At 40.2% G+C, this 14498-nt stretch overlaps 1 long non-coding RNA gene across 3 annotated transcripts in view; it reads right to left on the reverse strand.

Moving 5' to 3' along the window:
- Positions 1–3723: 3723 nt before the first annotated feature.
- Positions 3724–14498, reverse strand: part of LOC112643038 (uncharacterized) — a 41231-nt gene continuing 30456 nt past the window's right edge. The window contains exons 7-8 of one of the 3 annotated variants that reach the window (XR_007409039.1): positions 11217–11343; positions 3724–5016 (exon numbers count right to left, since the gene is read on the reverse strand). This is a non-coding gene — a long non-coding RNA (uncharacterized LOC112643038). Of the gene's footprint in view, positions 5017–9475; positions 10478–11216; positions 11344–11376; positions 11620–14498 lie in introns of those variants that run through there. The other 2 variants (XR_007409038.1, XR_007409040.1) reach the window with 2 other exon arrangements.

Below are 14498 nucleotides of genomic sequence, written 5' to 3' on the forward strand. Positions count from 1 at the left end.
GGGACGCCTTGGTTTAGACAAGAGCTGATATGTTGGGACGCCTTCATAGTCAACCTCCCTATAACAGGTACGGGGTAAAAGACTCCCACCAGGATTTCGAGATGGGAAACAACCCATCCTTGGCAGGGACGCCTCTGGATTGCACTCTGAAAAATTGAAAGAAAAATTGACCCACTGGCGGTTAAAAAGACAGGTACAGGTAAGAAGACTCCTACGAGGATTACCAGGATCACGAGATGGAAAACAAAACCATCCTCCGCAGGGACTTCTGGGTTGGGTACTGCAAAATTGAGTATTTTCCCCTTGTAAAATTTTTCTAGTGTTTTCCGTTAAAAACAGCAAGTTCTTCAAGGCAAGGTAAAATAAGGTGTGACCTTCACGTCAAGGCATGGTCTTTTCAGTTCCCAAGGACTCTCCCCTTTGGGGTACCTTTTAACCCACTGGAAACAATTTGGATTACAAAATTTAGGGAAGGACTGGTCTCCTGTAGCACTTGCATGGCCTCAGTAGGATCTATCAGTTAGATCCTCTGCTGACGTCAGGACCCCCACCTAAGGGCCTCCAGGAGAATGTTTGCCTGAACCTGTTGGCTGGTAAACTCCCTCCTGACATATTGGATAATTATCTAAATAGGCCTCTGAATAAACTCAGGTCGTTGGAGGAAACACAGGGCCTCCCTAGCAAAGAGGACGCTGACTCTCACTGTTCCTCCCTATAGCCACAGGCTACTCTACCTGGACATGGGGAATCTCCCTCATTCATTTCCCAGGTTAACGGTTATAACTAGAGCCAACTGTGGTTAGTCTACCTCAGGACGAGGCGGGGGGCGCTTTGAGGAATATTCTCAAGCAGCTGCCAAAATTCTCTTTGTTTCAGGAAGTTCCCTGTCTTCTCTGGTCTGTCCTGGACTGCCTAATTCCACTCCTTGGTGTTTGCTCATCTGTCCAAGTGGATGAGCTTTAGAACTGGGAATTCTTTTTTTCCACCCTTTTGGCTGCACTTCGCCTCTTCTGTCTCCCCTCCCCCCGCTCCACCTTAGGTGTCGCCTGCAGACACTGCTCACTCCAGATTTCCCCACGGGTGTCTCAGGTAAAAATTGATAAATGGGGAACATACTGACTTTTAAAAGTGGACCCAGGTGAAACATACTCAGTATTTAAAGTACTTTAAGTTTGTTGGTATTTTCAATTATTTATTTATTTTTATTTTTTAAAGTTTGTTGGTTTAATTATGATATAGACATATCTTTAAAGTTATCAGCATTAAATATGAAACTTTTATTGTATTGTTTGCTAAAGGTCAAATAAGCTTGAGTTATCTCTGCAGTTTGTTAGCCAACGATAACTTAAAATGATTTATCTTGTCTGCCTCAAAGTATTCATAGGTAATTGTTAAGATAGCATTCAAATTTTTTGGCAACCTACAACGTTGAAGTGTTGCTTGGATAGTAATTGAGATTCAATTCATTGGACATTTAGGTCTTTTCCAAATAGGATAAAATGCTAAAGCATTAATTACCGGACATAGGTTTGTGCTTTTGACTTATTGCAGAGAAACTAAGGATATTTGAGTTTGTAGGTAAACATGCTTTGTGCTTAATAGATCCATCAATTTGCCATCTAAAGAGTTTTGGTATAAGTGTTCACAAATGGTTACTACTCAGTTTTCACCGGTGACCAAGGTTTCAAAGAGTTAAAATTCTGCTAAATGTAATTAAATCTGATGTAGAATAAGGGAAACTCTGTATGTAGGAAGGTTGGAGATATGAAAGAAAGATAGAAGAATGGGAATGCATTTTTGTTAAGGGTAAAAAAAGGTAATTGTGTCCTACATGAGACTGATTGTTTAAAAAGAAATGGCTTGGAAAAAAAAAAAAAAAGAAATGGCTTGGGACAAAATCTGCATACAAAAGAAAGTTGTAGAAGGTTTGTGAAGGTAAATCTTTGGAAAAGAATTTTGGATGTGGTCAGGATGGACTAAGATTGAAATGCATGAGTTTTAAAAGTACACAGGTATAACATTAAGTCGCTTTCTCTCTGTTCGAAAAGACAAGTTTTCTCCAATTGTTGGCTGCTCTTGATAAGAAAATGTAAACAGTTGTTTTCTTTTTTTTTTCTGCCCAGAAAAACCAGTTTCTGTGTTTTGCCTTTATCAGGTCTTTAACATCCCTCATCCTATTTAGGCATGTGCTTTAAAACTTTCTACTGTTTTAACGAACTTCCCAAAATTTAAATTGTAAACAGAGTCTTTTTGACTCATTAGGCCTTTTATTGGGTATGTTAAGTTACTCTGACAGTACTGTTAAGCAAATGACAGCCTTAGGTTACATTTGGGTAAATGCTATAATTGCTCTAGAGATGATATGCAATTCCCGAAGTTTTACTACGTTTTAATATAATATTTTGATCGTTGAAATATTATGTGCCACAGAAACAACTGAGTTTCCTTGTCAACTGCATCATAATGAACTCACATCAGATTATTAACTGTGTCCATTTCTAAGTTTTTGTCATCTATAATTGTTTTTATTTTCTTGCAAGATGAGTTTCACCTTCAAGAAGGTTTATATAAAGTATCCTTAGGACTAATACAAATTTTTGAGATCTTTAAGATCAAAACTGAAATGGGTAAAAATTCCAGAACTAACTAAAGTTGCATTCAAATTAAACAAAAGGACAGCCCCGGTGGCTCAGCGGTTTAGCGCTGCCTCCGGCCCAGGGTGTGATCCTGGAGGCCCAGGATCAAGTCCCTGCATGGAGCCTGCTTCTCCCTCTGCCTGTGTTTTTCATGAATAAATAAATAAAATCTTAAAAAAAAATTAAACAAGAATAGTAACATGGGACTAAAACCAAGAGGATGATTATAGTTGCTTGAAACACTACTGGTTTGCTAATGTTTGCTCTCCTAGGTTAAAACTTTCTTTTAAGATATCTGATTAAAAAAAAAAAAGATATCTGATTTACCAAAACATGAGAAAGTATTTATTTGTAAACAAATTAAAGCATTAACTTTTCTCTCTAATTGAACCCTCTGAAATTCAAAAGGTCTCTCAATAAGTATTCTTTCTTCCCTGGCTATCATAGTCATTTGCATAAACTCAATAAGAATCTGTTCTTGTAACAGGACATCATTGGAAATATTGGTTATTTTACCAAGGCTTTGCTGGAATGTCATATCTGAGAGACATGCATACACTCAGATATGACCAAACAGCTATACGAAACTAAGATTGACTTTATGAAATGTGGCACCACAAAGCCACTTGGAAACGTTAGCCTGATACCTTGCTTACAGAGTTCCCAGCAGCCTCACCAGGTGAGTAAAGAATGTTGCGTCCTGGCAGGTGCAGGAACCTCAGGACACTTTGGGGACCTCGTGAAGAGGAACCTGCCCAAATCTACAGGTATCACAAGCACGTCTGATGCCAAGTACTTGGCTTGGCTTCTGGCCTGGAGAGGCTACTAAAAGTTCAACCTAAAGATTCCTTATAAAAAGTTCCAGCAAAGTAGATTCTAAAAGATCTCTATGATCAATCATTGTTCTTGTTGAGCTTACGTAAATAATTAAGCCAAGTTTGTTAAAACTGGACTTGTTTTGCATACAGATCAGTACTGATTTGGCTACCGCAGATTAAGAAGTGAGGGTTATTATAGAGAGAAACTATGTCTCAATAACACATTTTTGCAGATGTTCAATTATAGCTCTGATTATGTTATTTTATTTTATTTGGCTGGGTACAGTATACTATGTTGATGGTACATGACAAGGTAGGGCTCCCCAAGCCCCTCCCCTTCCTCAGGGTCTGGGATGTAAATGAGATTAGGAGATTCTCAGTGTGTTGGGGGATTAAGTTGGGGCAGGGACTCCCCAGCAGCTGAGGACCTCTCTCTTCTTCTTGTTCTTGCTGGGGCTGGTGGTCCAGGAGGCTCTTACTCCTTGGAGGCCATGTGGACCATGAGGTCCACCACCCGGTTGGTTGGTGTAGCCGAATTCATTGTCATACCAGGAAATGAGCTTGAGAAGTGGTCTTTGAGGGCAATGCCAGTCCCAGCGTTGAAAGTGGAAGAGTGGGTGTCACTGTTGAAGTCACAGGAGACGATCTGGTCCTCAGTGTAGACCAGGATGCCCTTGAGGGGACCCTCCGATGCCTGCTTCACCACCTTCTTAATGTCGTCATATTTGGCAGCTTTCTCCGGGCGGCAGGTCAGATCCACAACTGACACGTTGGGGGTGGGGACATGGAAGGACATGCCAGTGAGCTTCCTGTTCAGCTTAGGGATGACCTTGCCCACAGTCTTGGCGGCGCCAGTGGAAGCAGGGATGATGTTCTGGGCAGCCCCTCGGCCATCCCACCACAACTTCCCAGAGGGACCGTCCACGGTCTTCTGGGTGGCAGTGATGGCATGGACGGTGGTCATGAGGCCCTCCACGATGCCGAAGTGGTCATGGATGACTTTGGCCAGAGGAGCCAAGCAGTTGGTGGTGCAGGAGGCATTGCTGACAATCTTGAGGGAGTTGTCATACCTTCTCGTGGTTCACGCCCATCACAAACATGGGGGCATCAGCAGAAGGAGCTGAGATGATGACCTTCTTGGCCCCGCCCTTCCAGTGAGCCCCAGCCTTCTCAATGGTGGTGAAGAACCCAGTAAAAAAAAAAAAAAAAAAAAAAAAAAGACCCCAGTGGACTCCACAACATACTCAGCACCAACATTACCCCATTTGATGTTGGTGGGATCTCACTCCTGGAAGATGGAGATGGACTTCCCATTGATGACAAGTTTTCCATTCTCAGCCTTGACCATGCCGTGGAATTTGCTGTGGGTAGAATCATACTGGAACATGTATACCATGTAGTTGAGGTCAATGACGGGGTCACTGATGGCGACAATATCCACTTTGCCAGAGTTAAAAGCAGCCCTAGTGACCAGGCGCCCAATACAGCCACATCCGTTCACTCCAACCTTCACCATCGTGTCTCGGGGACGCGGCTGGCACTGCACTAGAAGATGCAGCTGTCTGTCGAACGGGGAGGAGCAGAGAGCCAGCTCTGATCATTTTAAATGAAGTTTGCCTAAGCTAGACTACTTGAGGTACACTTCAGAGAAATAGCTTTTATATTTCTGCACAATAGAAATAGATGTACAAGATAATCTTTATGCTTTTCATTCTATGGGAATAAGAGGATCCCATGGGTGTATGATTATTTAAATAACAAAAAATGGAATTCTCCAGTGATTGTATATACAACTAGCACTTTGACCAATTCTGTATGGCTATGATGACAAAATTGCTCCTTGAAAGCCAGAGCGTACCCCACTACATGGGTTTAACTATGGCCTTGTGAAGATAATGATGACCCCACTTTATGATTGGATTGGATGATGTACTTGGGGATGCCCTTATTTCTTGACAAGTTTTCTCCTACTTACAAGTGATACCTTGTAATTATAATACTGTTCAGGCTAGACCTCAAACCACGAGGGCTTCTTGATGGTTTTATCCCTCAGTCATATTTATCCTAGAAGCCATCTCTACTGAGGCACAATTGTAAACAAAGACTTTAGTAAAGCATATAATGATCCTCGTGGTAAAAAGAGCCTCAAAGCTCACTATGGAACTTGCAGGACTTATGTTAGACCCACAATATGAAATAAGCAAAACAGTATGGTTGCTCAGCAGGACTCTAAATAATACTTCCCAGGCACTGGATACACTTGACGAAGAATTAAGTCAGAGAGGGACTTCTCAAGTCACGCACCATTATTGACTGTCTACTATTGCTACACCATTTGTGGTGTGAGGAGCTTCCTCACATGTGTTGTTTTAACATTACAGATAATTCTCACAAGGTATCTCAATTAATAGGGGACATTTGTAATCAATTAAAAGGATAAAAGGTATCTACTGATCTGTTCAACAAAATTAGTAATTGAAGATCTTATGTAAGAAATGTAATCATAATTTGGGGCCTAATTACTTATTTTATGTTTATCCTCTTTGCATGTGCTGATGAATGCCCCCATTGCGGTTCATCATGACCCCCTGGTGTCATGACCCCAGTTGCAATGACATATGGCTCTCAATGTCCTAACATTGAAACCCAACCTGGGAACTAAATCCTTTTAATATTATCTATTGATATCACCATTGAGTAAAGACCAGTGATCACATCTTTAAAGGCTTACTTCCTTTTTGGGGTCTGGTAATTCTTTTCTGGTCACAAGTAGCTGTTAAAACAAGACCCTACCTCTGGCACCTGGGACAGGATGGTCTGGTTTATTTATCTCTGGTTTCCAACACTAATTCCCCACAAAGTTGGCTTTTCGATAGCCTAGTGGGAGTGGGGGCCACATAGGCCAAAATTTTATGACTCAACAAGTCTTGCTACTCAGCTTCAAACACCTTCTCTGCAGTACAGGCCCCCAATGCGTCTAAAACATATAACCCAAGCCAATTGCATACTACTCAATGCAGCTTTACCCTACACTTCCCATCTTCAACTAAATGGCTTATACCAACTAAGACGATGGGCCTTATTTTGTGCCGATATTGCCTATTAAGTCATTCCTTTTTTTTTAAAGATTTTATTTATTTATATATTCATGAGAGACACATAGAGAGAGGCAGAAACACAGGCAGAAGGAGAAGCAGACTCCTCCAGGGAGCCCGATGTGGGACTCTATCCTGGGACTCCAGGATCACACCCTGAGCCGAAGGCAGACACTTAACCGCTGAGTCGCACAGGCGTCCCCCTATTATGTCATTCCTAAATGATTCTCAGGATTCTGTACTGTAAACAAACTGGGATTATTACTCTTCCCACCCCCAGCAACACATTACTGACGATGACTGCCTCATCTACCACCTAATTGCGATGATAATGTGGTTCTCATATCAGATGGGGAAACAACAGCCATAGACCTCTCCTTTATAGCTAGAAGTCTTATGAGATAAAACAGACTTTGTTTGCTCAGCAGAACCTTAAAGGACACATCCCAAGCACTGGATGTTTTAAATCAAGAACTAAGTGAAGTTAGGGCAGGATTTCTAGAAAATCGGGCAACTATTGATTACTTGCTACTTCAACATCACTTAGGTTGTAAAGAATTCCACATCTATCCTGTTTTAATATAACTGACAATTCTTAAGAAGTCTCACATTTAACAAATGACATTCGAGCTCAACTGGACAAAATCAGTCTCTTGGCCTAATGGTTTGCTTGGCCCGGAAACTGGGGTCAATATTTCAGAGATGCCATTTTACTCATGGAAATAATTTTTGGATTTTGTTCTTTTTCTCTGTGTGTGTCATTGCCTGTGTTGCCTCATGCCTTCCAACATCTCTCTGGATCCATACCATGAAACTCTTGACTGACCCCTGAGAATACTCTGACTGCTGTCCCCTCATGCAGTCCCTTTTCAGCCTGAAGCAGCCAGAGCGGCCATCTTTCCATTCCCCAATGGCTGTTAGGGTTACTCTTGCAGGGATCCCTGAGTGGCGCAGCAGTTTGGCACCTGCCTTTGGCCCAGGACGCGATCCTGGAGACCCGGGATCGAATCCCACATCAGGCTCCCGGTGCATGGAGCCTGCTTCTCCCTCTGCCTGTGTCTCTGCCTCTCTCTCTCTCTCTCTCCCCCCCCCCCCCCCGTGTGACTATCATGAATAAATAAATTTTTTAAAAAAAGGGTTACTCTTGCAGGGGGAGAAATGAGTTAGGGACAAATGAGGCTAGGCAGGGCTAGGTAGGGGGCTATGGAAGCAGGCTCACAAAAATCCCAAAAATGGGAGATGAAAGGAAACCAGAGATAAACCAGACCATCCTGTCCCAGGTGCCAGAGGTGGGGTCTTGTTTTAACAGCTACTTGTGACCAAAAAAGAATTACCAGACCCTGAAAAGGAAGTAAGCCATCAAAGATGTGATCACTAGTCCTTACTTAATGGTGATATCAATAGATAATATTAAAAGGATTTAGTTCCCAGGTTGGGTTTCAATAAAAGATCAACCCTACAAGCCCCCAGTGGCAACCCTGTTGGGACCCCTCTCACTCCTGAGTGCCCTCTCTTTATATTCGTTTAATAAACTATCACTTTACTCACTCTTTGTCGTCTGTGAGATTGATTCTTTGACTCTGTGAGACAAGAACTCTGCTCTCCTGCACCATAAGGACTAGTGATAACACCTTCAATGGCTTACTTTCTTTTTAGGGTTGGTAATTCTTTATTGGTCACAAGTAGCTGTTATAACAAGATCCCACCTCTGACACCTAGGATAGGGATGGTCTGGTTTGTTTCTTTATCTCTGGTTTCCTTTCACCTCCACATGTTTGGGATTTTTGTGAGTCTGATTCCATGGCCCCTGACCTATCTTTCCCTCTCTAGCACTGCCTATCTCTTACTCATGTGTGGGGCTCTGTGCTGGGTGTGGAGCCTGTTGGGATTTTCTCTCTCTCTCTCCCCATTCCCTCAGAGCATGCATGTGTTCTTTTTCTCTCAAGAATAAAAATAAAATTTTAAAAAATAGTTCTTCTTGTTCTAACCTGTTCTTCCTATTCATTAACCTATATGCTAATAAGCATTGACTCATATTGGGCAGGAAAATTTTCCTCTACCCTGCAATAGGCTTTTTTTTTTTTTCCAATAGTCTTTTGGTTGATCTAAGAGTTAAATTGACATGAGACAGATTAATAGGAGAAAATCAATTTAATTACATTCATACAGGGGCTGCATCAGAATAGGAAGTCCCCAAGCAGCCAGGGAATTGAGGCATATCAGCCATCCAGAGCTATAAGCAGAAGACAGTAGGGGCCTGGGACTTCAAAGGGGAGGAACCCAATTCACAGAAAGGTGAAAATGAAAATGAGTAAATGTTGGGTAAACCAATGTTTGCTGGGCTGTGCAGAAACAGTGGGACATAGAGAAGAATTTTAACAAACAGACTTTGCTAGATCCTCCCTGTCTACCATCTAGTTCATATTATGCTGTAGACAGCTCTGGTGACAGCTCCATTCCTGGAGGAGATTCCCTGTCTAAATTCCTTCAGGCAATAGTGTAAGCCTTCTGTTTCTTTTCTTTTTAAGATTTATTTATTTATGTATTTATTTATTTGAGAGAGAGAGTGCATGCCTACACACAAACGCACACAAACGCACATGAGGGGTGGGGTAGGAGCAGACAGAGAGGCCCTGAACCCAGAGCCAGATGCCCCCCGACCTGGGGCTTGATTTCAGGACCCTGAGATCGGGACCTGAGCCAAAGTCAGACACTTAACCAACTGAGCCACCTGGGGGCCCCTTGAGCCTTCTCTTAAAAGTAATTAGCCTAAAATAATCTACATGCCAAAAAGACACATTTTGGGTTGTTAATTTTGCTCCCCACAGTCCTACCTTTGAGACTTCCTCCAAAATTTCATAGCCCATGATGTAGGATAGATGTTAGGGTTCAAAACCAACAGCCAAGAAAGAATTCTTGAGACATATTTGGTGCAAAAAGGTGGCTTTATTAAAGCACGGGGACAGGACCCGTGGGCAGAAAGGGCTGCACCAGGGTTGTGCGGAGTGGCCCATTATATACTTTCAAGTTGGGAGAGCATAAGTCTCTGAGGAATTTTGGAAGCAAGGTTTCCAGGCCCTTGAGGGAGCTAGCTGTTGTCGGGAAAAGGTCATTTATGACCATCTAATACAGCCTGAGTCATGAGACCCTTCAGATGTATATGGGTGGGCCAACTGCTTCGGGTGATTGCCAACACGTATCTTGGGCAGGTAGAGATAAAGAAAGTTGCCAAAGGAATTTTTATCTGTTAAAGTAGACTTACAGGAACCTGGGAGTCGGGCTAAGATTGCCTTTTGTGCTTCAAAAAGTATTAACATCCAAGTAGCTGAGTTCTTGGATGAAGGTCACTCTGCCTGCTTCAAGAACGTGTCAGTAGGCTGAGGGTAGTAAGGAAATTTACTACTTTTTCTCTGCCTTTGTTTCCCAGATCAGTCCAGAAGCTAAATTGATAGATTATTTTATCTCACTGAAACAGGCTCTTAGTCCAAAGATCAGTCCTTAGATCCAAAGGCAGATGCTCAACCCCTGAGCCACCCACGCGTCCCCCAAGACAGTTTTTAGGTGTCCATCTCGAAGCATCTCTACATGGACTGAAGGCAGGCAGTGGCGTTGTGGCATGAAGATTATCCACACATGAGCTGTTGTGATTTCTCTAAAGTTTATGTCACGTCATTCACATTTTTTTTGTAGGGCTTCAGGAAAAGAACAGCTTTACTTCCCAATGATTTCAAGTCAGACAGACAGGTGAGGCAAAAATTAAAAATATTAGTTTGCACAGGGGGCCTGGGTGGCTCAGTCTTAGGCGTGTGCCTTCAGCTCAGGTGGTGATCCCAAGGTCCTGGGATTGATCCCTCATCGGCCTCCATGCTCCGCAGGGAGCCTTCTCCCTCTGCCTCTGTCTGCTGCTCCCCCTGCTTGTGCTCTCTCTCTGAAATAAATAAATTAATTAATTAATTAATTAATTTTTAAAATTTAATAAAAGAAAACATTAGTTTGCAGAGTTGTAGCCAGGCATTAGAGGAAACTAGAAGAATCAGGATCCAGTCCAGTTTACAATGAACAGTATTAGAATTTAATAGTCACAAATATGTGCTACTGAAACAACTTTTGCTCTCTATAATCGCCTTAATTTCTAGCAAAGATAACCAAAGTAATGAATTTGTTTGCAAAGTAAGTCTAGTTTCAATAAACTTGGCCTGATTATTTGCATAAGGGCAACAAGAATGGCAGCTAATCATATAGGGTTTTGCTACAACTTCTCATAAGGAACTTTTAATCTTGAGGCTCAGAAGCCAAGCCAAATACTTGCCATCAGACTTCACCTGCAATACTATAGATTTGAATTCATTCCTCTCTTCCTGAGGTCCCTGAAATACCCTGAGATTCCTGCACCGGGAAGTTGCATTCTTTACTCCCCTGGTCAGCTGCGGGAAATCCTGTAAGCAAGCTCTCAGGCCAATATTTCCAATAAAGGAAATAAAAGTCAAAGTCAATCTTCCTTCCTTTAAAGGTGTCTGAACATATCTGAGCCTATGCACCTGTCTTTTGAAAATGACCTTCCACTCAAAGCCTTGGTAATATAAGAATGTTTCCAACGTGTCCTGTTGCAAGGAGAATGGATTCTTATATGCAAATAAGTATATTGCCATAAAAATAAGAATACTCACTAAGTTTTCATATTCTGGAGGGGCCCTCAGGGAGAAAAAGATCAATATTTCCACTCTGCTTACAAAGGTAGAATTTGCCAAATTGCTATGAGTGATAGTTAGCTTAAGAGGGAAAGCTTCCTTGTATCTGAAAATCAAAAGATTAAAGAACCATCAATACTTGAAACAAAAAGTCATAAGTTTATTATGACTCCTCAGTTTACTCAGTCCCATGTAATTAATTCTTGTTCTGCTTGAATCTATTTTTTTCCAGTAGTTCTGGAAAGTGTTTACCCAGTTAATTTCATGATCTTAAAGGTATCAGAAAGCTGTTTTCTAGAGTCCTTTTCATGAGTCTTCTTTAAGATGAAGCATTTTTGCAGAAATTCTTTTGTAAAGGCATCTGAGTAAAATATAAATGTCTCTAAATGATAAAAGATAAAAATGGCATGATTAAAGGTGTGATTAGAGTTTATTACAATGTGGTTGTTAAGGAAATGTAGTTATTTCTGTGACATACAATATTTTAAGGTAATAACTAGAATTATGATTGATAATATACATATTATATGTACATATCATAATTTTAGGGATTTTATACAATTTCTAGGACATTTATATTAATGCTATTACCCATACAGCAGAATCTAAGAAGGTTACACATCACTTATTTGACAATATTTCCCATGTAATGTAACATCAAATAAGCCTAATTTGTTCAGTATCTCTCTTGTATAAGGAAAAAGAACAAGCCTTTTGATTTTTTTTTCAAGGACACTCTGAAAAATCCCAGTTACTTTGAGGTTAAAAAAAGAAAAAGAAAAAAAAAAGAAAAGAAAAAGAAACTTCATTTAGGATTTGATTTTTTGGAAGTTTGTCAAAAATATAAAAAATGGTGGGGTGCCTGGCTGCCTCAGCTGGAAGAGTGTGTTGCTTGTTCTCAGGGTCATGAGTTCGAGCCCCATGCTGGATGTGGAGATTACTTAAAAATAAATGAATAAACTTTGGAAAGAAATATATCAAGAAGGTTTAAAAACAGTCAAATAAGATAATAGGTCACTACATAATAACTAATGAAATTTAGTTACCCATTTAACTAACCATGGAGACAATTAAAGATTTTGTAGGCAAACATGGAATGTTCAGTGGCTGTAAAAAGGGAAAATATATCTCTTCTAATTTTGAGAAGATTCAGTTTTCTTTTCTTTTCTTTTTTTTTAGATTCAGTTTTCTTAAATAATCAAAGACCTGATTAAGACAACATGAAGCACCAAACATTATTTTGATAAATACAAAAGTTTTTTTTTCTAGGCATATTTTTGTTTTCAAAGGCAAAGAAAAACCTTTCATAAAAAAAAGAAAAGAAAAACTCTTCATAATCTGTTATGAAGAGTTGAATAAAGGTAGCCCAGGTGGCTCAGCTGTTTAGCGTCACCTTCAGCCCTGGAGACCCAGGATCAAGTCCCACGTCGAGCTCCCTGCATGGAGCCTGCTTCTCCCTCTCCCTGTGTCTCTGCCTCTCATGAATAAATAAATAAAATCTTAAAAAAAAAAAAGAGTAGAATAATAGCCCAAGAAAATTTTGTCCTCTTAACAGACCAAATTTTGGAGTTCCTGGCTGGTTAAGTCAATTGAGTATGGGACTCTTGATCTCAGGGCTGTGGATCATAAGTTAGAGCCCCACATTGGGTATAGAAATGACTTAAATAAAATCTTAGGGGTGTCTGGGTCTCCCTCTCCCTTTGCCCCTCCCCCTGCTTGCTCATGCTCTCTTTCTCACATAAATAAATCTTTAAAATATAGGTAAAATATAGATAAAGGAAAACCAAATTTTATTTTGCACCAGCTTAGTTTTGATATTAAAACCCATTTACTTAATTTTTTAAATTTTTTATTTTTTTAAAGATTTTATTTATTTATTCAGAGAGAGAGAGAGAGAGAGAGAGAAAGGCAGAGACACAGGCAGAGGGAGAAGCAGGCTCTCTGCAGGGAGCCCGATGTGGGACTCACACCCTGGGACCAGGCCCTGGGCTGAAGGCAGGTGCTAAACCGCTGAGCCCCCCCGAGCTGCCCCCATTTACTTAATTAGATTCATTCCAATCTTAGCCAGTCTTGTACATACATAACATTCACTTTTAAAGATTTATTTTCCACAAATCTTTTACTTCTTTTTTTCTCTTTCCCATAACCAGTTTTGTTTTAATATAAATTTTCTTTCTTTTCCTTTAACCAACATGTCTCCATATCTCATATTTTTCTTACCTAAAACATGTCCTACTTTACTTGTATACAAAGTTGTTTCCTTATTATTTCTAGCAGTTTCAGCCACATATATTAGTCAAAATTAATCCTTGGAAACTTTAATTTCTAGTGAAAACTAAGTGGCCAGCAATTGTGAACTGTTATATCAGCATTCTTAGGTTGGCAAATATATGAGTACACGTCATAATTTCTAGAAACATGCACTTCTCTATAGTACAGTCTTTCAATAAAGCACAAAATATGTTCATTAACAGACCCAAATTTCTCTTTATTTTCCCTGTAATAAGGAGCCAAAAGTAGATAAACCTATGCTCAATAATTAATGTTTCACTTTTTATCTTATGTGGAAATGATCTAGATATTTGATACATTTCTATTATTTGACTTAACTTAGCAAAACTTTAAGGTTTTAAGTTACCAAAGAGATTTGGCAAACTATTTTTAAGTATGTATGTTATAACACATAATTATTGTTTAAAAAGTTCATCTAAAAGCTTGTTATTCTATTTGCATCTATTTAATTTACTGGTTACCAATAATTATGTTTAAGTTTCCCTTGAAAACTTTCTGAAACATTAGTCAAAATGAGCCATTAGTTTTTGCTCTGAGTTATTTTTTGCTAACAAAGTTTGCAACAGAGATCATGTAAACTTATAGCCAAACCAACCCGAGTTCCCTCCTTGGTGAGTCAGGAACTGCACCAGGCTGAATTGTCCCACAAAGAAAACTTTTATTTGCAGCAATTAAAAAGATCATGGGGAATGGATTCCAAAGCTGTGACTCTTCAAGAGAGGGTGAATGGGTTCCCTTTGTTTGGAGTTGGTATGAATGAATATTTAGGTAGGGAAGCCTTGTCACCGTATATAGAGGCAAGCATAAGGTCATGCATGTGCCTACACCTAAAATTGTATGTTATGTAAATGAGGCTTGTCTTCCTTAGGTGGAGATTTTAGTATGATAATGAGGTAAAGGTAATGGTAGGTCATTTCAGATATTACTACACAGTTCATCTGGGCAGGCAGGAATCTGGGGTGGATGGTG

This window comes from Canis lupus, chromosome 38 (genome assembly GCF_003254725.2).
Source record: "Canis lupus dingo isolate Sandy chromosome 38, ASM325472v2, whole genome shotgun sequence".
NCBI lineage: Eukaryota > Metazoa > Chordata > Mammalia > Carnivora > Canidae > Canis > Canis lupus.